Below are 23,812 nucleotides of genomic sequence, written 5' to 3' on the forward strand. Positions count from 1 at the left end.
CAGCAGAAGAGGAAACTTAGGGCAGAGGTCTCCTGAAAGTCACTACTAAGGAATGGAAGAGCTGGACTCAAGACACACCTGCTGCCCGTGACACCTCATAAATTCAGGTGACATGGTTCCCTAGTGGGTCACCTCTGGGGGCCCCACCATGCATGCCCTGCTCAGTCCCCAGTGGAAGCCTCTCCCTGGCCACTGAGCGTCCCACCGGAGCCCCCTCTCGCTGCAGTGCGGAGGTGGAAGGACTTTTTATAGCCACAGATGCCACTGATATATTTAAATCTCCTCCTGGTCTAGGGTGGGTTGGGGGATGGAACCACCGCCCAGAGCCCTGCTTGTGGCCACGTGTGTGTCCTGATGGCTAGGGTGTGCACAGGGACTCAAGTGGGCAGCTGCGGGGAGGGTGGTTTAAATCGAGGGACTCAGGAGAGAGGCTGTAGACACTCAGTGCTCAGCCCCAGCCCAGTGCAGATTGGCTTCCTCCTTAGTCACCCCACTGGAGGACATGGAACCTTCCTGGAAGATGTGGGACCTGTCTGGGTCACAGCCTCCTGCCCCAGGCCAGAAGGGGGACAGTGATCTGAGACAAATGGGATGTACCCACATCCACTTACCCCATCAGCCACTGGTCCCCACATTACATGCAAATACCAAGGGTCACATACCATGAAGGGGTGCTGCATTGCTCTGACCCCAAGGCTCCTGTGTCTCAGGAGAAGGACTGCAATCCCCCAGAAAGAGATACCTCAGAGGCCACAGACTCCCCTCCCACAGCCCAGATGGGGCTCAGACCTCTGAGGGGTCTTCAGGTCTGGTGGGAGCAGTGTGAGGAGGGGCATTGCTGTCAGAGACATGGGTTGCCCAGCAGAGCCCAGGTCCAGGATGTGTGTCCCCACAGCCACTATCACCCATTCCTACTGCCCCACCCTAAATGCTGTCCAGCCCTGGGACTCTGGTACATTTGAAAATACGCCTGTGATACCAGCTACTTGGGAGGCTGAGGCAGGAGGATTGCAAGTTCAAAGCCAGTCTCAGAAATTTAGTGAGACCCTGTCTCAAAATAAAAAGTAAAAAGAGGGTGGAGCAAGGGCTGGGACTCAGTGGTAGGGCCTTGGGTTTGATCCCCAGCATCACAAGGGAAAAAAAAAAAAGAAAGCAGTCAAAAACCCTGCAGTCACAGGACCCGCTGTTCTTTATTCCTGGAAGCTGCAGGGTTATTGACTGCTTTCTTTTTTTTTTAGGTTTCACTCTGTTTTCTCTCTTTTTATTGAGAGAAACACGCGGGCCGGGGTTCGCGGGGCCGGGAGAGGGGGCGCTGTGCCGAGGTCGCTGTGTGGAGTCGGGGGAAGCGGGGAGAAGTCCCGCGTCGAGGGCCTGGCCGCGGGTCGCGGTCCGGGGAGGGGGCGCGGGCGCGTGCGGGCTCCGCGGCGGTCTGCTTCGGGGCCGCGCTGCTCCATCCCGGCGCGGACCCCGGCGGGCGCGAGGCCCCGGCCCGGCTCGCAGGCCCGCGCTCACAGGTGCGTGTCCTCCTCGAACACGTCCGAGTCCTCGGGGTCCCGCTTGCCCCCCATGAGCGCGCTCCAGCTCCCCGGCCGTTCAGGCTCGGCTGCTTCTCCTGCATCTCCGACTGGCTGTCGCTGGCCACGTCCAGCGTGGGGTTGTCGTGGCAGCCGTTCTCTACGAAGCGCAGCTCCTCGCCGTGCGACTGCAGCGGTGGGAGAGGGCGCTGGGCGCGGGCTTCGCTCCCCGGCCCGCCGAACTGCCCCGGGGCTTAGTAAGACCCGACGGGGCACCCCCAGGGGACCCCCTGAAGCTGGCATGCTCCCACTTTTCTGGTGCCACGCTGAGCTCCTGAATGACCCTTCGCACTAGGACACCCTGTCGCCCCCTGGGCTCGTGCGATCCCTTCCAACAGCCTTTGCAAGTCAAAGTCAAAACGCGCGCTTCGGTGGGCTTGGAGCCGGGCCTTGCTCTTGGGAAACCTCCGCTTGGTGCCTGCGCAGGGCCGGCCCGGGGCCTGGCTCTGCCACGGACCCTGCAGGGGCCCAGGTGGGACCCCGAGGATGAGGACACAATCCCCTCCCGCAGTGCCCGTGCGGTCCTCGGCACAGCCCTGTGCACCTGGGACACCACCACACCATGCCTAAGGCGTGGGCACTGCGTCTGGTCCTTCTCCACCGGCTCCCGGGCCCAGCCCCGTCCCATCCCTGTCCCCGGGGCTCACCACATGCTTGAGCTTGGGCAGCCGGCGCTGCCAGCAGTTGTAGAGCAGGCCGAGCACAATGATGACGAAGCAGATGACCCCGATGATCACCAGCACCACAAAGAGCGCCCGTAGTCACTGCGCACCTGGGTGGCCCGCGCCTGGCAGCTACTTGTCGTGGAGTAGTTCTGAATGCCAATCTAGGGGGGGAGGGGCCGGGTCTGCGGCTCAGGACCTGGGGGGGCTGCTGGAGCTTGGGACTGGGCTGGGGACAGGCACCTGGGCTCGGTGGGGACTGGGGGCTACAGGCTCCCACCTTGCAGCAGGCACGGGGGATTCTGGTATGTTCTGGTCATTATGGGCCAGCTTCACGTCCCTGGGACAGTGCTGGGTGCTCTGGGTAGTTCCTGCTGCTGGAGTGTCACTGATGACAAGGTGACAAGCACGCAGCTGGTGGTCTGTCCCGGGCCTGTCCTGTCTGCCAAGAGGCTGCTGTGCCCTGGGGCTGAGCCCAGAGGGCAGGGACACCAGGTGGCTGTGTGGCAGGACTGGGTGCATCACCGGGTCTTTAGTTCTTGCAGTTTCTGTGACCCATCTGCACGTTTTGGGGACTTTCAGTTAACAAGGGTCAGTTTGTCTTGGTAGAACCACCTGCCAGTGTCCTTGCTCAACTCATGCGCTTACATCCTTGCAGAGACCCAGCATGTCGTGGGGCCCAGTCCAGCTGCATCAGGGGCCCGTGAGGACAGAGTACACAGAGGGAGGGAGGCAGGTGCAGGAGGCCAAGGCCAGCCCAGGCCTACACCGTCCCCGCCACAGTGTTCCCGAGCCCAGAATTGCAAAACTGGGGAAGATCTCGATAGGCAAGTGACCTCACTTCTCTGGGTGTGAGGTCACTTGCCTATGGAATGTGTGTCACCAAGAGGGTGCCCTGTTTAATCCTGACAGCCTGGGGGTGGGGAGCACCAAGGACTAAGTGACAGCACCCAGGTCTGGCCCCGAGTGAGCACTGTGTTTACCGAGATAAAACACCAGCACGGAAACAGGGTCCCCTTGCATGTGACAGATAAGGATGTGGCCCAGGGTCACACGTTCATATCTACTGTCACACATTGCAGAGCTCAAGAATGAAGGGGACTGACAACACGTCATTGGGTTCCACGAGAGCGGGGTGAGGAATGCAGGGTGCTGCCCTTTGGGGAAGTAGGTAAGGAGACCAGGGACCTCGGTTTCCCGGGGCTGGTCCAGCAGCTGCGGAGAGGCTGCCGTCTGTCCTTTTGCCCAGGTCTCCCCAGGAGGCCCCAGGCATTTGGCACCCAAGATGGCAGTCCATGTCTGGCACCCCAGGTCCCCAGCAGGAGGAGCAATGGCAGCTGGCCATTTGGAGGTACTGGGCTGGTGGCTCCTGAGGCATACCCAGGTTTCCAGAACATTCTTGAGGTTTCTAGAACCTGTCATGCTCCCTCCTCCAGGTGCTACGGGGGTCCTGCTGTTTCCTGTTTGACCCCCACCTCCTCTTCTCCAGGCCCTCCCCTGACTCCCCCTCTCTCCAGGACCCCAGGCCCCTTCCCAAGGGCCTGGTTGGGAAGGGCCCCCAGGCTCACCCTGCCCAGAGCCCCATCTGTTTGGGCTTCCTTGACCCACGGGCTGTGGGGCCCCCCAGGGAAGTCTGCGTGTCCCCAGAGCTTGAGGGACAGACGGGAGTGAGCTCAGGAGCAGCTCGGGGATCCAAGTCCCTGTACCCTTACCTCCTCCAGGCTCCTGCGGATGTCACCCAGCATGGAGAGGACATCTTGAGTGGGCACCACCCCTGGGAGGAGAAAGGCCCCCATCAGCATGGCCATGACCCCTGCGGCCCCTCCGGGGGTCGCAAGACCTACACCCCCTCTGGGACCACTGGCCTGAGCCCCTTCAGCCCCACTTTTGGGCTCTAATGACACCCAGATCCTCGGGGCGCACAGGCGCAAGCGCGCACCACCAGCTCCTGCAGAAAGGGTCGCGCCCTCTCTGCGTCCTCGGCTCCCTGTCGGCCCAGCTGACCCGGTGGGTGACCAGGTAACAGGTGTGGCCGGACGTCACCTCTGCAGCCCCTCCTGCCCCTCCCTCCCGCCACACTTGGGAGTCCCCACCTGGGCTGGAACGGGTGTCCTTGCGCCCTGCCCCTGCGCCCTCCACCTTTGCCCCCAAACCCAAGCTGATGGGGTGGCCTGGAGCCTGCAACCAGGAGGGGTGCTGTCCTGGGGACCCAGGGCCCAGGCCGCCCGCCCGCCATCCTCACCCTGCTCGCCCACCAGCGCCATGAGCAGGTGCTGCTCCTTGTCACTGGGCTTGCTCAGGGAGATGTGCCAGTCCCCGTGATGGCCGCTGCGGTGGCAGGGCAGCACCTCCTCCACCAGGGCCACCAGCTGGAGCCCTCGGTGGCGCCAAAACACCTCCTGCAAGGTCAGAGGCTCGCTCAGGGAGGGACAGACCCATGTCACCCTGCGCTCCATGGCCAAAGGCTGAGAAAGACCCTCGGGCTCCTCTGGGGACCACCTGTGAGCCAGAGCCAGGCTGCGGGGTGGGACAGGAGGACTTTGTCCCTTCTGCTCTGGCCACTCTAGGTGAGGAAGGGGTGGGGCCGCCTCTCTAGCCCCCAGTGGAGCTGGGAGAACAGGGGACAGGTGGCTACTCCTCGGGCCTGGGGTCAAAGCATAATGGGGTCTGGCATGGGGTACAGAGAGGGTTGGGGACCGTAAGGACGCACATCAGTACAGCCACTGGAGGAGCGGTGACAGGGCTCGTCTCCTGCCCACCACAGCAGCAATGCGGCCCCCAGGATCTGGGGAGAGGTGGCCTGTCTCCCCTCTGCCACCAGAGATCTGGCCTGCGGTGGTAATGAAAAGAGCCACCACATGCTCTTATGCTGGTGTCTTCAAGAGAGAGGGCCCAGTGGCCCCTGGAACTGGGGACAGGGCGGAGATGCTGGAGGTTGGACTTCTGCCCACTGGGCGCTCTGCACAGCTGTCCCTGTCCTTGACCAGGCCCAGGCACGGTCACGCCATGTGAAATGAAAACTAGGGTCTGGTCCTAAAGAGGAACCCGGTGGCATGGGCCCAGGCTGGGGCTGGAGGCCTCTTGGCACACAGATCACCAAGTCACATCGGGGAAGAGACCCTTCTTTGGTCCCAGGGCCACTAGGCCCTCCAGCTCCTCTTCTTTCTGGATGTGCAAAGTAGCTACATCCACGTTCCCAACCTCTAAAGTCGGCCGCTCCCCTCGGGTCGCTCAGCTCGCCCTTGGGTGCCCTGCCACGGACAGGTCAGCCAGGGCTGCTGGCGAGGCAGAGCCACTCCCCCTGCCACCCAAAGGGAGCCCCGGTCAGCCCTCGACTCTAAGCCACCAAAGGTGACAGAAGTGCTGCCTTTCAAGAGTGGGACAACTCCCTTCTCAATATGGGTGCCCAGAGCCAATGGTAAGGAAGCCTTTGGGTGCAGTAGCTGTCATCCCAGCGACTCAGGAGGCTGAGGCAGGAGGATCGCAAGTTGGAGGCCAGCCTCTACAACTTAGCAAGGCCCTGAGCAACTCAGCGAGACCCTGTCTCTAAATAAGATATAAAAAGGGGCTGGGGACAGGGCTCAGGGGTCGAGGGCCCCTAAATTCAATCCCTGATATGTTTAAAAAAGGGAGAAAATGAAAGACCCCTTAGAAACCTTAAAATGCAAAAAGCATTCTGTCTCCCTCCCTCCCAGTCTGTTTTGTCCTTGTTTGTGGGTTTGTAGCGTTGACGGGGCTGATGGTCCTGGGGTCAGGCTGGCCCTGGGACCCCGCCCCGCTCTGTGCATGTGCTGGCCGGCCACTCACACAGTCCACGTTCTCGGTCATGTTCAGGATGATGTAGTTCTTCCCCGCCAGGTTGCTCCAGTCCTTGCAGATGACCTGGACCAGGAGACGGAAAGAGGGTGGCCGCAGTAAGAAGGTGTCCCGGGGGACAGAGACCTGACACCCTGTGGGAAGCCAGAAGACACCGGCTGCTGCGGGTCTGCGGAGCCAAGTGGAACGGGCGACCTCTACAAGGTGACAGGCCACTGGTTCTGCCCAGGAGCCACAAACCCAGGTGGCTTCAGGGACCCGCTGAGGGTGCCTCAGAGAAAAGGGGAACTGTCCCTGGGGCCAGGCTGCGGGGCCCTGTTCAGAGACTGGGGGCAGGTTTCCGGGTCTGTGGGTCACAGGCAGACCCTATCCTGGTGTGGCTGTGACATGTCCCCAGAGCCCCCGTGGGGACGATGTAGGAAGGTCCAGAGGAGGAGTGAGGGGTGTGAGGCCTGAACCCCAGCACTGAATGGCTCCCTGGGGGTCCCCTGGTGGCCCCTGGTGGGGTGTGGGGAGGAGGTGGCCCTGGGGCCGTGGCTTGGGGTCTCTATTTGTCCCTGGAGCGTAGAGTCCCTGCTCCCTGGTCCCCATGGGAGCTGCTCCCTCCCCACACTCCTCCTCCATGATGTCCTGCCTCCCCTCGGCCCAAGAGTGGGGCCGCCATCTGTGGACTAGGACCTGGGACATCCTGGGCCCCACGTCCACTGTCCTACTCTGCAGTTGTGCTGGAGGGATCTTAAGTCACAGCAGCAAAAAAGCTGCCTACAACAGACCCCTGCTGGGCACGCCTGTCATCCCGGTGACTCAGGAGGCTGAGGCAGGAGGATCACAGTTAGAGGCCAGCCTCAGCCAAAGTGAGGCTCTAAGCAACTCAGGGAAACCCTGTCTCTAAATAAAATGCAAAACAGGGCTGGAGAGGGGCTCAGGGGTCCTGGGCCCTGGGTTCAATCCCTGGTCCCCCCACCACAAACCTGGCCCCTTCCTTCCCTTCTGAAAACTGTGGGTGTGTGTTGGAGGCCGGGGGTGGAGGGGCGCAGGCCAGCCACCTGCTGTGCTTCTCCTAGGAGCAACACCAGAGGCCACGGCGCAGCAGTAGCCTCCTGAACAGTGGAAACCAGGAGGGGCCACCAAGCCTCTCCCAAGGTCTTTGCGCTCGAGTGTGGCACACGCCCCAGGCTGGGCCGTGAGGAGTGGCGATGTCCCAGGCTTCCCTGGGGCTCTGGGGACAGCCCCACCTGACAGGCCCTGCCCCACTGCACCAGCCAGGGTGACGGGGAGGCCCACAGGGTGCGGCCGAGGCCCATGCGCCCCTCACCTGTGTGGAGTCCCAGGGGGTCCTGGAGGGCGCTGCGGCCACCGGGCCCTTCTGTGGCTGCTGGCTGGGTGTGTCTGGCCCCAGGGTGGCAAGGGAAGGGGTCGGCTCCGAGTCTTGGGGGGCTGGTGGGAAAGAGGCTGAGGTCCTAGGGTCGAGGTGACCCTCGCCTGGGGCTCTGGTTGCAGGGGACGGAGACAGGGGCGGCAGGTCCCCGGGCCGGCCAGCCAAGTCGGGGGCCCCCACAGTGGCGTCTTCACGGGGTCCTGGAGGGACCTCAAACTCTACCCCGAGTCCCGCCGCTGGCAGCATGGTGGCCGTGTCCTCCTGGCTGGACAAGTCCTGGTCCCCCAGGGTCACCGTGCGTGGGGTGACAGAGGGTGGCGACAGGCTGGGCTCCGCACTGCTCTCCGCATCCACGCCCGATGACACCTGGTCCCCAGAGTCCTCCTGCCGGGGTCTGGTGGCCCCCGGAGCCTGGCTGCTGCTGCCCCTGGGAGGAGAGTCTGGAGCCTGCGTGGTGGCCTCTGCCTGGGGTCCGCTCACAGGAAGCAGCTGTTCTTCCTCCTCCTTCTCCTCCTCCTCCTTCTCCCTCTCCTCCTCCTCTTCCTCCTCTTCCTCCTCCTCCTCCTCCTCCTCTTCCTCCTCCAGGGGCATGTGCCAGGGAGGCTCCACCAGGTTCATCTTGGGCAAGGACGAGGGGAGTCCCAGAAGGTCCTGGGGCTGGTCAGCGTCCTCCAGGGAACCCGACTTCCCCGTTAAGTCCGGGAAGACGTAGTCTAGAGACAGGAAAAGTGCGTTGGCTTCTTCAAACCCGGACTTACTGGGATCCACTGGGCAGGGCTGAGCGACAGGAAAGAGCTATCACCTGCCTACAGGGACAGGGACGCATCAGTCTTGGTCATGTGGGGCGAGAGTGGGAAATGAGGCTGGGGAGGAGGGCAGGGTGAACACAGAACACAGGGGTCTGGCTCTTGGTTTTTTTAGTCCCAGGGATTGAATCCAGGGGCCCTCGACCCCTGAGCCATGTCCCCAGCCATTTTTACATTTTATTGAGAGACAGGGTCTCCCTGAGTTGCTCGGGGTCTTGCTAAGCTGCTGAGGCTGGCCTCCACCTTGTGATCCTCCTGCCCCAGCCTCCCAAGCAGCTAAGTGATATCCTGACTCTAAATAAAACATAAAAAAGGTATGGAGACGTGGCTCAGTGGTTAAGTACCCCTGAGTTCAATCTCTGGTACCAAAAAAAAAAAAAAGAAAAAAAAGGAAAACATCTTAATATTTTCAGATTCAATATGAAATTATACCCATAAAACAAATACATAAAAGGATAAAAATTCTTTACTTCAATATAAGTAAGAACTTTATAATAGATCGATTCAAAAATAAAATTCAGTGCATAGCTGGGTGCTGTGGTGCACACCTGTGACTTGGGAGGCTGAGGCAGGAGGATCGCAAGGTGGAGGCCAGCCTCAGCAACTTAGCAAGGCCCTGAGCAACTCAGTGAGACCCTGTCTCTAAATAAAATATAACAAGGGCTGGGGACAGGGCTCAGGGGTAGGGTGGTGGCCAGGCATGTGGAAGGCCCTAGGATCCATCCTTAGCACTGGGGGAGAGACAGACAGCCAGCCAGCCAGCCACACAGACTGACACGAAGGGAGGGATGAAGGGAGGGAGGAGGAAGGAAGGGTCCGTTACACTGTGAGATCTCATGTCTGAAGGTCCCTGGGACAGCAATGTAGGTGACAGCAATCGCGATGACCAGAAAAACCTCAGGAGAGGCCCCTGCGGGAGAATCGGGGCCCCTGTTGGGGGCTGGTGACAGAAGCAGCCAGCCCTGGCTCGTGGGGGGCACGCGGGCACTGACAGAGTTGGGGACCTTCCAGAAGAGCCCGGCTCAGTCGACAGACTGGACCAGGCGTGTGGAGGGTGCGCTCCCCGCTGACCCCACGAAGCTGGGGAGATCCTGGAGGCCAGCGCCCCCCACAGCTCAGTTGGAGGCCGAGTTTTCCGAAGCTGGACGCCCCCACCCCCGGCCACCTTCCAGTGTCTGGCTCCTCCTCTAACCCCGTTGGTGGCACTGGTCATGCTATTGACAACAGTACCTGGCCATGGGGGGACTCAGCCACTAACTGACCTGTCCACACTTCTGTAAGCCCCTTAACCCCTCTGGCTTGGGGTTTGTGGCAAATCACATGGGAATGTCGCGATCCATGATTCCTAAGGTCCTAACGCCTGTATCTTAAGTGTTGGAGGGTCCTGGTAAGTGTGTTCTCTCCATTGGTGACACTAAACCCCTAGCTCTGCAGCTGGGAGGCTGAGGCAGGAGGATCGCAAGTTGGAGGCCAGCCTCAGCCATTTAGCAAGACCCTGTCTCAAAACACAAAATGAAAGAGCTAAGGACATGGGCTGGTGGCAAAGTGCCCCTTGGTTCAGTTCACGTCACCATAAGAAGAAAAGGGCAGAATTGTCCTGGATGTGGAACAGAGAGTCCCACTACTGTGATGCACTGATAAAGAAGACAAATATACACCCCAAAGGTGCTGCCTCCAGGAACCCACTTCCTCCAGCCACAGCCCGCCTCCAGCTGCTGAGGCTGGCCTCCAACCTATGATCCTCCTGCCTCAGCCTCCAGATTGCTGGGATGAGAGGCGTGCCCTGTGCTGGCAAGGCGGGATGCAGAGCGGGCTCCCAGCCTCCAGGATGGCCACCCTCTCACAGATGATCTTTGGCACCAGCTGAAATATTAATGAACTGACTCCTCCATTCAACTCAGGAATTTAACAGGCATCTGGGGGCCGGAGTCCTTGGATGGTCACTTTAAACGTCCTTTTAGGTTAATGTCAAATCGCTGGAAATTGTCCCCTGAGTGTGACTCTCAGGCCAGTTATTCAAGCAAGCGATAATGCAAAACCACTCAAAAGTCAAAGGAGATTTGTGAGAAACGGAGGATCATGGGAAGATCTTTTCAGTACGGTTAAAACTACTTTTTAATGGCCAACCTCAGTCGACATCCAAGAAATACAGATCAAGGGTGGAGGACTAACTGGGTGGCAGAGCGCCTGCCTGGCATGCGAGAGGCCCTGGGTTCCAGGCCCAGCGCTGCCCAAAAGAGAAAAGAAAAAAAGAAATATAAATGAAAAAAGAGAGGGCAAGTCAGAAGGGGTGGCCCACGCCTGTGATCCCAGCAGCTCAGGAGGCTGAGGCAGGAGGATCGCAAGGTGGAGGCCAGCCTCAGCATCTCAGCGAGGCCCTGAGCAACTCAGGGAGACCCTGTCTCTCAATGAAATGTAAAAATGGCTGGGGACGGGGCTCAGGGGTTGAGGACCCCTGGGTTGAATCTCTGTACCAAAAAAGAAAAAAAAAATCAGACATTCAGAAAATAGAATTTCCCTTCTGCCCCAAGGCAACGATTAAAGAAGCAGCAGATCAGCTCAGCCTCCGTGCTGCGAGAAGGGACAAGACGACAGGTTCCTCTTGCCCTGGATATTTCTGTGACAATTCTGGGGCTGGAGAGGTGTGTTTGCCGGCTTGGGAGGAGGATGTAGGAGAACCATCGAGACGTGCACACAGCAGCCCTCGTATCTAAGGGCCTATTTTATAGACACGTTTGCCACAAGGGACAGAAACCCTCAGAGAGACGCCAACATGCAGCATTCATGACTCTGCGAGATGGGATTATGGGTAAATTTATTTTCTTCTTTTATTTGCACTTAATTTTTGGGGGGGCACCAGGGATTGAACCCAGGGGTGCTTAACCCCTGAGGCCCGTTCCCAGCCCTTTTTATATTCTATTTGGAGACAGGGTCTCGCTGAGTTGCTTAGGGCCTCGCTAAGTGGCTGAGGCTGGCCTCCACCTTGCGATCCTCCTGCCTCACCCTCCCGAGCTGCTGGGATCACAGGGGTGCACCACCCCATGCCTGGCTGCATTTAATTTTTTTTTTATCTGCTCTGTATTACCAGCATAAAATAAAAATTGTAGGGCTTGCTTTTTCTCCAGTGTGTGGGTAAAAGGGATTCCTTGGATGCTCCTGTCACTTGGCTCTAGAGGTATCTGCCCATCGCTCCTGGTGATCGTCCCCAGTAAGTGTGCGATGGCCCAGAGCTGGGGACCATCCTTCACAGACACAGTCCAAAGAGGGTCTGCTGTGCCCAGAGCATCTCCAGGTCTGGCAGTCGGCCGTCCTGATGATCTGGTGCCTCCAGACTTCACTACAGAGGGGGAGGACTGAAGCCCTCTGAAGCCAATGACTTCACACAGAAGAAAGGGCAGCCGACCTTGAAGCGGAAACCTCAGGCTTGGGACTTCACTCTGCCTGTGTGTGATTCAGTGTCACTTTAAAATCTCTGTAACCCAGTGTCCTTAGCTACAACCGAGATATTAATCACGCCTGCTTTTACAGCTTTTGTAGATCTGCTCTGACATTTAAAAAAAGAAAAATTCACTCCCAAATGATGTGCCAAGCAGGGCGCAGGGGCACATGCCTGTTTATCCCGGCAGCTCAGGAGGCTGAGGCAGGAGGATCGCTAGGTGGAGGCCAGCCTCAGCAACTCAGTGAGGCTGTAAGCAACTGAGTGAGACCCTGTCTCTAAATAAAATCCAAAATAGGGCTGGGGATGGGGGTCAGGGGTTCAGCACCCCTGGAACCAAAAAAATAATTTAAAAAAGGGGGGCTCTGTCAGTTTTTCTGCAGGGTCGCATGGGGCTGGCGTGGAGGAGTGTGCAGACCTGAGATGAGGAACAGACCAGCCACGGGGAGGCCTCCAGATGGCGACATGGCTCAGATTCAAGGAGCGACAGTGACTCTCCTCAGGAGACCTGGGGCAGCCCACGGAGATCAGCAGACCCAGGGAGGTAGCGGGGCTCCCAAGCGCCCCCCTGCGGCCTCATGAGGAAGGACGAGGCGCAGCGGCCTCTCCCACTGGGACTCCCAGACCCGGGAGGGAAACTGCTTAATAGTCCTTCCACACGGGTCCACGTGGCGACAGGTCTCAGTGGGAGAGGGCAATGAGATCCCACCTTACACCATGCGCCATAATCAATTACGGTAGATTAGAGGAAGAAGGAAGGGAGGAGTGCATATTTCAGTGACGCAAAGACTCGTCATAAAGCAAAGAAAAACAGGCAAAAATGTTTAGAAACATCTAGAAAGAAAGACACTGTCAAGCTTAAAAGATGAGTGTGTCAAATATTACCCATAATGCAAATGAAAGTAGTTGGCCGGCGCAGTGGTGCACGCCTGTCATCCCAGCAGCCCGGGAGGCTGAGGCAGGAGGATCGCCAGGTGGAGGCCAGCCTCAGCCACTTAGCAAGGCCCTGAGCAACTCAGTGAGACCCTGTCTCTAAATAAAATCCAAAATAGGGCTGGGGATGGGGGTCAGGGGTTAAGCACCCCTGGGTTCAATCCCTGGTACCAGAAAAAAAAAAGTAGGGAACACAGAATAGGGCCTCACTAAATAAAGAGTGGTTAGTATTAAAGAAGCACAGACTCCTGCGGACTTGGCTTTGGTGTCCCGCAGACGGCACTGTGGTGAACCTCGGTGGGGGTCACAGGGGGTGCTGGCAGGGGCCCGCCCCCGCCCCTGCGGCGGCCCCACGCTCGCGCATGCGCAGGGCGGGAAGCGCTACCTGCGGTGGGCCCCAGGTCGAGGCTGGAGGCGTTGAGCTCCTCCTCCTCCAAGAAGTACTGAGGCGGCTGCAGGATCCGGGACTCCTCGCTCTCGTCGCTGGGGAAGCCCGAGCCGGGGGCCCCCAGGCCGGCTCCCAGGCCCATGGACTCACTGGGCTCCTCCCCGTCCAGCAGCTCCAGGCCGGTGGGCAGCAGCAGGTCCAGCAGAGAGGTGGACGTGAGGCCCTCGGGGCCAGGCTCATCGGTCCCGGCTGCACGGGAACCCAGGGACACTCCTGTGCGGACACAAAGGCCGGACGTTAGGAGAGGCCAAGGGCGGCCCTGGGGCGCTTGACCCCTCAGCCACCGCGCAGCCCTTTTTGTTTTTTATTTAAAGTCAGGGTCTCGCTGAGTTGCTTGGGGCCTCGCTAAGGTGCTGAGGCTGGCCTCCACTCGCGATCCTCCTGCCTCAGCCTCCCAGGCCACTGGGATTAGATTTTGTCTCTAACCATCACCTGTCACAAAGAAGATGCCAGAGGCCGGGGATTTCGATGACATCTCTGAATACCCAAGGGCTGCCCGAGGATTCTAAGATGCCATCTTCATTTCAAAAAAGGACCAATTGCTCAGACCTCCGTGTGACAGTGGCTAAGGGGGGATAGAGGGAAATGGTAGGGGACAGAGGACTCAGTTGACTTGGCCCCCTCTGGGCTGGGCATGGTGGCACACGCCTGTATACCCAGCTGATCTGGAGGCTGAGGCAGGAGGATTGCAAGTTGGAGGCCAGCCTCAGCCACTCAGCAAGACCCTGTCTCAAAATAATAATTAAAAAGGTCGGGGATGTGGCTCAGTGGTAAAGTGCCTCTGGGTTCAATCCTCAGTACAAGAAAAAAAAAATCTAATATTATTGGGATCATGTGCTAAATGCTTTCAAACAGTGTCTGAATTTTGACCTCCACCGCCACCTTATGGGGTGGTAGATCCTGAGAGCGACTGGCCCCGAAAGAAACAGGACCATTCAGACTGTTCTACCAGAAACTAGGGAGCCCGGGGGTTGAGGGGTCTCTGCACCCTGCAGACCCATCACAGCACCAAGAAGGACCCCCCCCAAGGGCAGCGCCTGGCCCCGCGGTGGGAGAGATGCCAGGGGAGGAGTCAGGAGCAGAGTTTCCAAGACAGAAAACGACAGGTTGACTGAGTAAAGAAGGTCACTGAGAGCCCACGTGGCTTCAGAGCAAGCGGCGGGGTGACAGGTAGAAACGTGGAACAGAGGCCACATGCAGTGGTGCACACCTGTCATCCTGGTGGCTCAGGAGGCTGAGGCAGGAGGATCCCAAGGTGGAGGCCAGCCTCAGCAACTAAGTGAGGCCCTAAGCACCTCAGTGAGACGCTGTCTTTAAGTGAATAATAAAAAGGGCTGGGGACGGGGCTCAGGGGTTAAAGGCCCCTGGGTTCCATCCCTGGGACCAAATCATCATCATCGTCATCGTCATCCACGGGCCTTGAGCTCCAGGAGGCCAAGTCACAGCTGCAGGGAGGCCCTGGGTCGAGGCTGGGAGTTGGGGAGGCAGTGACCTTGCTCCCCCAGTGCCTGCTCTGTGGCCGTTCCCTGCCCAGAAGGCTTGCGGTGCTCGGGGACACCACGGTCAAGGTCTACGGTGCCACTTCCAGGTGGGCTTGGCTCCGAGCACCGGACCCCGCGTCCACACCAGGGACTCAGATGCAGAGCCAGGCGCCTGGGTGGGGTGGTTCCCAGAGCCGAGGTCCTCAGAGCCCCAGAGCTACGGCCACCGATGTGAGTCCACCTTCCTTGGACAGTCCTCTGTCCCCAGGTATGGGTGGCACTGTGACTGAGACCGGAGGTGCCCCCAGGGGTCCATGTGTGAGATGGTGCAGGAAGGCTGAGAGGTGACTGGGTTCCGTGGCCAGAGGTGGGGACGAGTCAGTGGGTTCATCTGGGGATGAGCCAGGAACAGCTGCAGGCTGGGGGGAGGCTGGAGAAGGAGGTCAGGCCGGGGCGAGGCTGGGGAAGGAGGCCCCCAGGAACGTGCGTCTGAGGTCTGTTTTCTCCCTGGGGAGCAGGGCTCTCTCTGCCTCCTGGTGGCCATGTCCTGAGCTGCTGTCCTCCTCCACCCCCTTCTGCCATGATGTCCTGCGTCACCTGAGGCCCAGGGCTGTGGAGTCCGCCGACCACAAACTGAACCTCTAAAACCAGACTCCAAGTAAGCTCTCCTCCCCGCAGTGGGTCTGGCCAGGGCTTTTGGTGACGTGAGGACGGAGCAGCCTGACGCACGTGGACTTCGGCCCTCCGATCCTTTCTACCCAGGCCTCTCAGGACCTTCCCTTCTGACCCCCTCTGCCATCGCTGGGGGCCCTGGCTACTGTCGTGGGGCTCCCCAGCCCTGGAAAGACCACAACAGGCAGACGGGAGAGGGACAGGGTGTCACCTGCCGCCACAAAACCTGCCTCATTAGAGTCCCCCCATTCCTGTGGTAGACACAGTGCCCAGCCCTGGACCCCCGATGACCTCTGGGGACACGGCTCCCCAGCACGACCTGAAGCCCCCCTTGAACTTGACCTGCGGCCTCTCTGAGCCCCTGGCCAAGGGGAGGGAGGTGGCCTTTCCAAGGGCAGACTCAGAGGGTTCTGTGACACTCCATGGTCCCAGGGCTTTGGGACGGGCTAGCGGGGCTGGCGCTGCAGAGTGACCTCCCACGGAAAACACGGCCACTGGTCCCAGCGTCCCAGCTAAGGCAAGGACGAGCCACTGCCCAACTCAAACTGGAAGGAGTCCCCCAAATCCAAAGAACCCCTGGCCGAGGGCCACCTGCACTGCCCTCCTGCAGACGCAAGGGTGGACACAGGTGTTGTCCTGCGCCGGGGCCTTTGGAACCACAGGTCACGGGGGCACTTGGGGGGCTTGTTAAACAGAAGGGCGAGACCCCACCCCGGAGCCGGAGTCCAGGGGTCACACCTAGGAACAGCTGCGCTGAGCCACTAAATTTGGGGGTGATTTGTTACGCAGAACTAGCTGACGGATACAGCCAGAGAATCATAACGGAGTTCTCCTTGCAGATCCGAGTGAGGCCTGAGTGGTGACTGCCTTCTGTCATCCACCCACCCACCTATCTGTCCCCCACCCATCCATGCACCCACTCGTCCATTGACAGAGACCTCACAGCAACAGGGTCGCAGCAGGTGCTGACGTGCCCTGGACACTAGGGATGGAGCAAAGTTCAAAGGCACCTAGTGGATGTTTGATGATGGTCTCTTGAGCTCAGACAGGCATCCTCTGGCTTTGCCCCACCTGAACGCAAAAGCCAAGCCGTCCAGAGGACCACGGCAGCAGGGCGTAGTGGCACATGCTGTCATCCCAGCAGCTTGGGAGGCTGAGGCAGGAGGATTGCAAAGTGGAGGCCAGCCTCAACCAAACCGAGGCCCTGAGCAACTCAGTGAGACCCTCTGTCTAAATAAAATAGAAAACAGGGCTGAGGACGGGGCTCCGGGGTCAAGGGCCCCTGGTAGGAAAAGAGGAAGAAGGAAGAGGAGGAGGAGGAGGAGAGGCTTTGGACACATTTCCGGCCTCCTGGCCTCTACAGGAGTTCTTTTAGCACCTCCCCAAAAAACTCATGGCTCCTCCAACCCCCCTCAGCTTTGGTGGTGTGTATGAATCACCTGCCACTCTGGGCTTGGGCTCTGGGCTGTGGATGGGGTCTGCAGGCCTCGCCTGTCCCTAGACCGCACTTTGAGTAACAAAGCTCAGAGAAATCTAAAATGCAAATGAGGCTCCAAGACCCGTCACCAGGACAACGCAGGCCAGACTCTTTAAAGTGGCAGGGACTCCTCACCCTGGGTCTCCCTCCCTCCCTCTGCTCTCCGCAGCCCCTCTCTGAGCTGCAGATGAGCCGAGCTTCTAGCAATTTCCTGGACCCCACAGTCTGGGAGCCTCCTGGATCTTGATACACGCTGCCCGCCACCTTTCTCCTGGCGAATCCGGCCTTCTGCCTGCAGCCTCAGCACCTGACAGCCTTCGCTGGAGGCTCCCCTGGGTGGGTGGCCCTCCTCTGTCCACACACCACCCTGAACAAGGTCCTGTCCTCCAGGTGTCCCTTGGCACTTGGAATTCCAGGGCCTGCCACAGTTCCTGGCACAGGATAGGGCTGGGTCCAGAGATAAGGACCAGACCCAACCTCTGGGTTCACAGTCGAAACCACTAAGGCCTCCTGGGGTCCAGGTCAAATGGCAAGTGAACAGGAGACCTGTTATTAGCACGTTTTCCCCACAAAAATGTCTTACAGGAGCTGGGCCTGGTGGCACTCGCCTGTAATCCTGGAGGCTCAGGAGGCTGAGGCCAGAGGATCACAAGTGTGGGAGGCTGAGGCTGGAGGATCGCAAGTTGGGGAGGCTGAGGCCGGAGGATCGCAAGTTGGGGAGGCTGAGGCTGGAGGATCGCAAGTTGGAGGCCAGCCAATTTGTATTAGATGGTCAGCTACACAGAGCCACCTGTCATTCTGAGCTTCTATGATTCCAGGCCAAGCAGCGTGCGAGGCCCTCTCAGGAGACAAAAGATGAAAATGATCTCTGTCCTCAGTTAAATTACCAGATTTTTTTGTTTTTGGTATCGGGGATTGAATCCAGGGGCCCTCAATCCCTGAGCCCTGTCCCCAGCCCTATTTTGTATTTTATTTAGAGACAGGGTCTCCCTGAGTGGCTTGAGCCTCGCTTTTGCTGAGACTGGCCTCTAACTCACGATCCTCCTGCCTCAGCCTCCGGAGCTGCTGGGATGACAGGGTGGGTCACAAGTCACCAGCTGTGATAATAACCCTCTTTTGCAGGGGATACATCTCCACGGTTGAGTAACATGGATGGCAAGGAACGAAACTATAAGAGACAGATCAGGAAAATCTCATTAGTGCATTTGGGGAACAACAAAAAAAGTCATTTAATGAGAAATGTTGGTGATGATTAAACAATGCACATTTTGCATGTTCCCGGTGGCCCTGAGCGACCAAAGGTGGAGAGGCTGCAGTTCATCTTTAGCTACGAACTCCAGCATGTCGGAAAAGCTCACTTCAGCCTTGTTTAAATAAAAGGTAACTTCTTCTTTTTTAAATGTTTTTTTTTTCAAATATTGTTTAGTTGTGGATGGACACAATACCTTTATTTATCTTCATGTGGTGCTGAGGATCAAACCCAGGGCCTCCCACATGCTAGGCAAACGCTCTACCCCTGAGCCCCCGCCCCAACCCCAACTTATTCTTCTCAAGCATCCTGGAATTCACCCGCTAAAACAACCTCTGAGTTCAGGTTCAGTGGCACACACCTGTCATCCCCAGCAACGAGGGAGACCAAGGCAGGAGGATCACAATTGGAGGCCAGCCTCAGCCACTTAGCGAGGCCCTGAGCAATTCAGGGAGACCCTGTCTCTAAATAAAATGCAAAATAGGGCTGGGGATGGGGCTCAGGGGTCGAGGATCCCCCAGATCAATCCCCAGTACCCCCCAAATATTAATTTAAAATATTAAAAAACCACGGAAGGTTGGGATATGAGTTGCCTCCTGAAATCTCCAAGTGTCTCTGTCACATCTCAATGAAGTGTGGTGGAGAGGACGCTGATCCCATTTAGGCTGTGGTCCGGCTGCGCAGAAGCACCTACAACTCCCCCAAACTCCTCCTGTCCTGAGCAGAGGAACCCTGTTTACCACCTCTCAGGTGACAGCCTCCATTCTCTGACCCTCTTTCAGCCAGTCAAGCCCCAAGTTCCTCTCCTGATGGTCTGATAGGAATTATTATTATTTAGTTTTTTGCAGTATTAGCAATTGAACCCAGGTGTCCTCGACCACTGAGCTTCATCCCCAGCCCTATTTTTTTTTTTAAATTTTGAGACAGGGTCTTGCTAAGTGGCTGAGGCTGGCCTCCAATTTGCGATCCTCCTGCCTCAGCCTCCCGAGTCACTGGGATTGCAGATATGTGACACCACACCCAGGTGGCACTGTGAAATCCTATTGAAAAAAGGAACCTGGTATTCTCCTGGTCTTTCATCCCTTTTTCAGTAAACAGTTCCATTTTCTTTTTTTTAATTATTATTATTTTTTAGTTGTAGTTGGACACAATACCTTTATTTTATATATTTATTTTTGTGTGATGCTGAGGATCAAACCCAGGGCCTTGCACATGCCAGGCAAGCGCTCTACAGCTGAGCCACAACCCCAGCCCAGTTTCATTTTCTTGAACTTATTTTTCCTTACAATGACTGTTTGATCTTTAAATAGACCTTGATATTTTCAAAAGCTTTGGCAATCCGTAATTATTTAGGTAATTACTAGAGGCTCCTCCTTTTTCAAACTCGCCTACCATGAGATGACACCAAAATAGCGGCAGAGAACACCATTCTGCTGTTCATTTTGTGCCTAATAATTAATCTGCCTTGTTGGGTACAAGGGCACACATCTGTAATCCCCGCAACTTAGTTGGGAGGCTGAGGCAGGAGGATTGCAAATTGGAGGCCAGCCTCAGGTACTTAGCAAGACCCTAAGCAGCTCAGTGAGACCCTGTCTCTAAACAAAACATAAAAAAGGCTGAGGACAGGGCTCAGGGGTTAAGCACGCCCTGGGTTCAATCCCTGGTACTAAAATAATAATAATAATAACAATAGTCATAATAATATAATACCTGCTTTAGTTGAGATCGCACGTGACTTAAAATTGCAGAATCACACTCTTTGCGTGACTGATTAGTATTTCCCTCTAGCACCTGCGATGTGTCACTTCATCATTCTGGGGACAGAAGGTGAGAGAAGAAGGAAGACAGGGGTGGAGAATGGGGGTATTAACCCAAACTCAGAAACAAAAAAAAGGCCCATAAGAGAGGCTGAGGAATTAGAGGCTGAAAACACAAAGACACCCACACCCCAGGGCCCAGGCTGCACAGTGGGGTCTCCCCTGTCCACCTCGGTGCCTGCAACCTTGCAGCCGGGCCCTGTGGGACTTCCACCGTCAGGGACACGCCCACCTCCCCGTGATTGGCAGCTTTGAAATCCAGATCCTCCCCAAGGCCTGGGCTCCCGCCAGCCTGGGAGGTGGCCGGCGGCATCTGTCACGCAGCCCCCACAGCCTGGCATCAGCCACAACAGAGACGGTCAGGTACTATCACCCAACCTCGCTCGCACACCTCCACGGCTGCCTGCAGGACCCACCACCGTGCCTGTCGGGCCCAGAGGACAGAGAGCATGCGACAGGGAGCAGGCGACAGGGGAGGAGGGGACAGGCTTTTTTTTTTTTTTTTCTTTTGGTCCCAAGGACTGAGCCCAGAGGCACCAGACCCCTGAGCCTTGTCCCCAGCCCTTTTTTAGACTTTATTGAGAGACAGGGTCTCGCTGAGTGGCTCAGGGCCTCGCTAAGGGGGCTGAGGCTGGCCTCCACCTGGCGATCCTCCTGCCTCAGCCTCCAGAGCCGCTGGGGGTCACAGGCGGCAGTGCCCACTGGAAGGAAGGCCCCCGGGGCCATCGAGGGAGCCCTGCCACCGTGCACACCCCCTGCCAGCACATTTGCCTGGCCGCAGAGCAAGGAAGGTCCCCCCTCTGGGGCTGACCACGTGGCCTTTCAGACACGTCCTGATGTGACCCAGCTCTGCGGACCGGCTCCTGTCCCTTGCTGAACCGCTGGCCCCCGCCAGCTGCCAGCGCCCGGGCGTCCCTTCCTCACACCGCGCATCCGTGGTGTCCCGCCCCGCTGTCACCCGCCCACCCCGTCGTGCCCTGGGAGGCTGTGGATGGGGACCCCCGCCGTGGCCATGTCAGTGTCACCCCTGCCCGTGGGCTGGAGGACGGCGCTCGTGGGGCCTGCAGCCCCCCCACGCCCGCCCCAGGGACCCTCGCGAGTGGCCCCCCGCGTCCCGGCGTGAATGTCGCCGCGCGCTCCCGCCGCCCGTGCACGCACACACGCCCCTCGGCCGCGACACGCGCACCTGTCACCTCCCAGGCGGGCGGCGCTCGGAGCGCTACGGGGCGGGGGGGGGGGGGGGGGGCCGCGCCACTGTCGCCGGAGGGACGGGGACCTGGGGACACCGGCGCGTGTCACCGCACGCCCACCCCGCGCCGGCCACCGCAGCCGCCGCGCTGGGGGGGGGGGGGTCGCCGTGGCCGCCCACACCCTGTCCCTGGCGCGGGGAGGGCGGCCCCGGGGGACACGCGCGGCCTCGGCCCCGCCGCCCGCGCGGCGCCTTTGTTGGCGGCCCACGTCGCCGTCCCGCCCCGCCGCCCGCCCGCCCGCCCGCCCGCCGGCGCCCGCGCTCACCCTCGGCCAACAGCAGCAGCAGCGGCGGCAGCAACAGTGGCGGCAGCCGGGCGACCCGCAGCAGCCGGCCCATGGTGCAGCCGTCGCCGCCCGCAGCCGCAGCGGCACGGCGCCAGGGCCCGCGTCAGGGAACCGTGCTGGCGGCGGTGGCGCGCGCTCTCCTCATTGGCCCGCGCGGCTGTCACTCACGCCTGGCCCCGCCCGGCCGCGTGCCGCAGGCGCGCCCCCGCGGAGACAAGGTGGGCGCGCGGGCAGCCGCCCCCCACTCCGCAGCGCCCCCGCGTCGGAGCGGCCAATCAGCGCCGGAGGAGGCTTCGGGGGGGCGGGGCCTCGCCGGCTGGACCCCGGGCCTCGCACCTCGCCTGGCAGCTGAGCGTGTGCTGCTGCTGCTTCTGCTGCTGCTGCTGCTGCTGCGCTGGCTGCTCTGGGCGGGGGGACCTGGGGGGGTCCGGTCAGCACTAAAGAGAAGCTGGCACTGATGACAAAGTGCAGGTGACCACCCAACCCAGGCTCTTGGATTGGGAGGACTCTGGGCCAAGGCCACAGCCAAGGACCAGACTTAGAGCCCAGAGGTTGAGTTTGCTTCTATTTTGGGGCGGGGGGAGTGGGTGGGTTCCAGGAATGGAACCCAGGGGTGCTCACCCTCTGAGCCCTGTCCCCAGCCCCTTTTTCTATTTTATTTAGAGACAGGGTCTCCCTGAGTTGCTTAGGGCCTTGCTAAGTGGCTGAGGCTGGCCTCCACCTTGCGATCCTCCTGTCTCGGCCTCCTGAGTCGCTGGGATGACAGGCGTGCGCCACCTTGTGTCAAATGGGCTTGTGAAATGTGTCCTCAGCCCTCCCCGCGGTGTGTATCACGGGAGATGATCTCACACGAGTCTTGCAGGATAAATCCTGGGGAGAAATATGATTGGCAGGAGCAGAGGTATAGAGGAGAGTGGGTTTCAGTCAAAGGAAGGGACGTGGGCATAAGGTGGCATCACATGACAGTGGAGGACACCTGTGTTGTGAGTATCAGGAGGCTCAAGGGACAGAAGGGAAAGAGAAACGACATTCTTGGTTATTCTGGACCAAGTAAGTAGACCCTTCTCCAGTTTCATCCATTTATCATCAAATGCCATTGTTTCATTCTTCTTGATGGCTGAGTAATATTCCACTGTGTATATGGACCACATTTTCTTTATCCATCCACCTATTGAAGGGCATCTAGGTTGGTTCCACAGTTTAGGTAGGAAAAAGTGGCAATGGATGGCAAGATGAAAACAGAGACCGTAAAATGAGAATTTACGCAGTAAAAAAGACATTCTTATAATTTAATTCATAGAACTCTACGGCTTCTTTTACCCTGGGGTCGACTTCAAACTCCGTGGCCCAGATGATTTGGTGGATCCTAGGCATGTAGGCGAAGATCAGATAGTACAGGATCTCCAATGTCAGCATGACAAGTTTGGACGGGACCCAGAAGCAATTCATGTTTCCACTGGGGCATGATGGTGCACGCCTGTCATCCCAGTGGCTCAGGAGGCTGAGGCAGGAGGATCACAAGGTGGAGGCCAGCCTCAGCAACTTAGCAGAGCCCTAAAAAACTTCGCAAGACCCTGTCTCAAAATACAAAAGGAGAAGGGCTGGGGACGGGGCTCGGTGGTTAAGCACCCCTGGGTTCAATCCCTGGTACCAAAAAAAAGAAAAAAAAAAAGGTCATCTTCCACTCCTATGGCTGGACCTGCTGTGGGGTGTCCCTGGTCGTGGGTTCCTATGTGAACATGGGAAAGGGACGTCCATTCATTCCCCTGTCTCTCCCAGTCCCCTCCCCTCCCATGTGCCTCATCCAGTGAATTGCTATTCTCTGCCCCCCTATTGTCAGTGTCCCCATATCAGAGGGGACACTCAGCCTTTGTTTTTTGGGGACTGGCTTATTTCACTCAGCGTGATCATCCCCAGCTCCATCCATTGACCAGCAAATGCCGTCATTTCATTCTTTTTGATGGCTGAGTAATATTCCACTGTGTATATGGACCCCAGTTTCTTTACCCATCCACCTGTTGAAGGGCACCTAGGTTGGCTCCACAGCTTGACTATTGTGAACTGAGCTGCTATAAACACTGATGTGGCTGTGTCCCTGTCGTGTGCGGATTTCAAGTCCTTTGGGTATAAACTGAGGAGTGGGGAGGCTGGGTCCCATTCCCAGTTTTCTGAGGAATCTCTACCCTGCTGTCCAGTTCCTGGGAATGACAGGAACACCCCCCCCAAACAAAACAAAACAAAACAAAACAAAAACAGTATAGCCAGATTAGCCTGTGGATCTGAAATGGTGATTGCTTGAAAAATAAAAAGCAAAAGAGATTGAATTGATGGAAGAGGAAATCATGATCCGAAATGCATGTTTCTAAACGACTCCAGGGCTAAAGAGCACATCATAATTTAAATTCAGTTGTGTTGAGAAATTCATGAAAAGAACATTGCTCACAAGGAACCATGAAATACGGCCAGGCGCGCGCCCTGTCATCCCAGTGGCTTGGGAGGCTGAGACAGGAGGATCGCAAGGTAGAGG

At 58.2% G+C, this 23,812-nt stretch overlaps 1 pseudogene; it reads right to left on the reverse strand.

The window, feature by feature from the left end:
• Positions 1 to 1,508: 1,508 nt before the first annotated feature.
• On the reverse strand, positions 1,509 to 21,337 carry LOC143389404 (podocalyxin-like protein 2; annotated as a pseudogene).
• Between the last annotated feature and the right edge of the window lie 2,475 nt (positions 21,338 to 23,812).

The sequence above is a fragment of the Callospermophilus lateralis genome, unplaced genomic scaffold (assembly GCF_048772815.1).
Source record: "Callospermophilus lateralis isolate mCalLat2 unplaced genomic scaffold, mCalLat2.hap1 Scaffold_73, whole genome shotgun sequence".
Classification (NCBI taxonomy): Eukaryota; Metazoa; Chordata; class Mammalia; order Rodentia; family Sciuridae; genus Callospermophilus; species Callospermophilus lateralis.